The 3654-nt window shown below is 37.5% G+C and overlaps 1 long non-coding RNA gene across 1 annotated transcript; it reads left to right on the top strand.

Moving 5' to 3' along the window:
• Positions 1-631: 631 nt before the first annotated feature.
• Positions 632-2852, top strand: LOC146909834 (uncharacterized). The gene is made up of 2 exons (XR_015018896.1): positions 632-1185; positions 2599-2852. It is a non-coding gene; the product is annotated as an uncharacterized LOC146909834 (long non-coding RNA).
• Positions 2853-3654: the final 802 nt, after the last annotated feature.

Raw genomic sequence — 3654 nt, 5'->3', positions numbered from 1 at the left:
TTTATTGAAGGAGTTTGAGATATTTGGGTAATTAATTTACCAAAAAATTAAACTCAATTAAAAATACGCCACAACATTTAAAAATGTTCAATAAAGATGTATTTTGTCAACTCAACATAACACGTCAACGTTTTTCTATCGTGAAATCCCAACGAAGGCCAAAACTGAAGGAAGTTGAAATAATAGAGATTGATATTATAAAATATTGCATGAAAGCGAACAACATCAAAAAACTTCAATTTAATATAAAAATTATACAAACAACGTTGAAAAAACTAACGAAATAATTCATCAAAATGTTTAGAGTTTCAAGGCCACCAACAATGAGTTAGATCATCACTGTAACGCCCGTCTTAATTATTTACTTAATTTAATGAGGATTTATATATTTATATATATTTATATATTTATATGATTTAAGAATTTAAATAGTTTGCATGATTTATAGATAAATTATGTGATTTTATAGATTGATGTGAAGTATATTGATGTTGTGAAGTTGTTATGTTGGTGTGACTTATTTTATTTTATTATTAAATAAAATAAGATATGATAAATAAAATAAAAATATTAGAAGTGGGGTTGTGTTGTGAGGTGAGTAAGTTTGGTGGTGAGAAGAGAAATAGAAGAAGTGTTATAAATAAGGAAGTTAGGTTTTTAGAAAAGGGGAGAGCCACCGTCACTATTTATCAAAATCAAAATTTAGAACAATTATGCAGCCACCAGCAAGAACAATTCATCTACGAATTCTTCTTTTGATTTCCTAAAATCCACAACAAATCAAGTTTCTAGTGGAAATCTTGGTCCTCTTTGTGTAGCAGTAGCATTGATTAATTCTTCAAAATAATACTCACCAACTGCCTCCACTTACTATATGCCTTATCATGTTATGTTGGTATCTCTCCTTACCCCATGGATTCACGTCCTCCATGAAGCCACAAACACCACCTCTTGATGTTGTCATGTGGTAGCGCCATCCAATCATTAAAGTGCCTTTGTTTCATTTCAATTGAGTGAGTATGACACCTTTCCCTTATTAAAAATTGTTGATATTGACAAAACTCCTTACCACGAGACCTTTAGTACGATTGGAAATTGGATTAAAGTTGCGGTGTGGACTTGTTAAACTGTTCGAGTTTCTTTCTGCCATCACGTTCCGTATATTATGTGAAAGCTTCAATCCAGGTAAGGGTGAGACTAATTTTCAATATTATTAAGAGTATGATTCTATATGATGAATTTAGCATGATCAGGTTAAGTTTTGGTGAGAATTGAGAATTAGGTTTAAGAACAATTTTGATGATTGAACCATGAACAGATGTTAGATTGATGCTAAATTAGTGTACAGAACTCAGATATACCATAAGATGATAATTAGATGTTGAATTGAGGTTAGAATTAGGAGATTAAGTGAAAAGTTGGAATTTTTAGGTTTCTGGCCGTACTGACATTCATCGCTCGCACCTGCGAGCAAGAACACTCGCAACTGCGAGCTAGAACCCAGAACTCGCAACTGCGAGCAATGCAACTCGCAACTGCGAGTGACCTGTGAGCCCGCAACTGCGAGCAGAATAACTTGCCACTGCGAGTAAATACGTAGGAACCCAGAATGCACACTTTGCTCGCCATTGCGAGTGAAGTTACTCGCCACTGCGAGTTAGGCTGTTAGTTGCCCAAAATTGTCCCGATGCGATCCTTTCGCACGTGTAGTCTTGAGATGACCTTAGAAGTAAGTTAGAGAGCTGTTTAGGATGCTTTCATAAGCTCCAGAAGTCTGTTATGGTGACTGAAACTAGAAGTGTTGCTGCATGAATGCTATAATGATGTTTTATGATATTTATATTGATGTAATTAATTCTTTATGTGAATGTTAACACATTCAAGCGTTGTTAATTGTTGTATGTTGCTGCTGTTTTCTGTTGTCGACTGTTAGTGTCTTGAGGTTGCATGAGTCGGTCTATATTGTTGGAATTTAAGAAGTCGTCCGTGATTATGAGTCGTATGAGTTGTACACGTCGTTGTCTAAGTTGTTGGAAGTTGAGTTCATTGCATACTCATTAAAGTTGGGGGCTTTAGGCCCGGCAGCCTTTGTGCTCATTAAAGTTGGGGGCTTTAGGCCCGGCAGCCTTTGTGCTCATTAAAGTTGGGGGCTTTAGGCCCGACAGCCTTTGTGCTCATTAAAGTTGGGGGCTTTAGGCCCGGTAGCCTTTGTGCTCACACGTTGAAGAGCCTATTATGCTCATTTTGTTGTTGATTGGTACCACATGCATTTGCATATCAAGAAGTTTCATGATGTTTAAGTTGTCAAGTTGTTGTTGAGTTGATAGAGTTGCATGGTCTAAGATGAGTTGTGTTGTCAAGTTGTTGTGGAGTTGATAGAGTTGCTTGGTCAAAGATGAGTTGTGTCGTCAAGTTGAGTGTTAAGTTGATTATGATTGTATTTGTTATGAAATGAAAAATATACTGATTGTTAATTGTTGACATGTTATTAATGTTTAAGTTGTTAAATGCATTTTATTGGGTTATATGCTTAATGTATTGATTATGAAATCTCACCCCTTCTGCGTATATGTTGCCTCGACCGTGGGTAATGTGCAGGTAATAAAGATTAGAGGCGTTCATGAGTGGACTTTCAGTTGGTGTCTAGGTGCTCTGATACGTAACGGGATGGGGGCTTGCTTTTACTTCTATTCCTTACGTGTCTCTTTTATGAACTAATTTATGAGATTTTTCAATAAGGCCTGTGTGCCAAGACTTTTAAATGTTGAACTATTTTCCGCTGCAACAGTTTAAGATTTTTCATGATGTTGAATTTGAAGGATAATTATTATTATCTGTTTTGAGATGTTAAAGTAGTGTGTAGCATTCCGTTATGAATTAAATACTCTGATTTTAAATGAAATTTTCAAGTTGGGGAAAACGGGGTGTTACAATTGGTATCAGAGCAGGTCGGTCCGTCCGACCAAGTAGTTGAGTCGCGTTGTGTCGTTTTACAGTTTTGTACCGTATTTAAGTTGTCCTATTGTAGTTTGTTGTTTAACCCTTAGTATGAACTGGTTGGAGTACAACCATGTTCACATTAATTGTTTTAGTAAGTCGGTGTATTTCTCTTCTGCTGAAGAAGAAAGTGGAGCAGAGTTTTGTCTATGTACTTGCAAAAAGTACGGTAAGGATTCTAGGGCTAAGAATCGTATGCTAGGGTTTAGACTGATGATTCGATGCCTTGAGAATGCTCTCAAGAGTAGTATTTATAGCCTGCTATGGGCTTGGGTTTCGGTTGCTTGGTTCCTAAGCAACAGGGGTATTTGTGTATTTTAGGTGGTTTCTAGAGGTTTCTTGAATCTTAGAAGGGCGGTGCCTCAAGGCGAGAGCGCCAAGGTCTCAAGAGCCCTTATTGAGGGCGCCTGAGCCCTTCTGGAGGTCTTAGAGCCTTTCTGGAGGGCTTTTAAGCCTTTAGGAATATTATGACGGTTCACAGCCCCCCAAGCACGAGTCTTGGGACAAGGCGAAGTGATGACAACATGGGACTGGATCTCCTAGAGATCATTAAGTCTTTAGAAAGTTTTTGGTGGTTCACAGCCCCCCAAGCACGAGTCTTGGGACGAGGCGAAGTGTTTGAATTTCTTAATGCTTTTTCCTTTGGGCGTTGTCGTC

Source organism: Medicago sativa, chromosome 7 (assembly GCF_051527215.1).
Source record: "Medicago sativa cultivar Bolivia chromosome 7, Bolivia_mono, whole genome shotgun sequence".
In the NCBI taxonomy this organism is placed as follows: Eukaryota; Viridiplantae; Streptophyta; class Magnoliopsida; order Fabales; family Fabaceae; genus Medicago; species Medicago sativa.
Note: the sequence above shows the minus strand (reverse complement) of the source record. Positions and strands in the feature narration are given on the sequence as shown.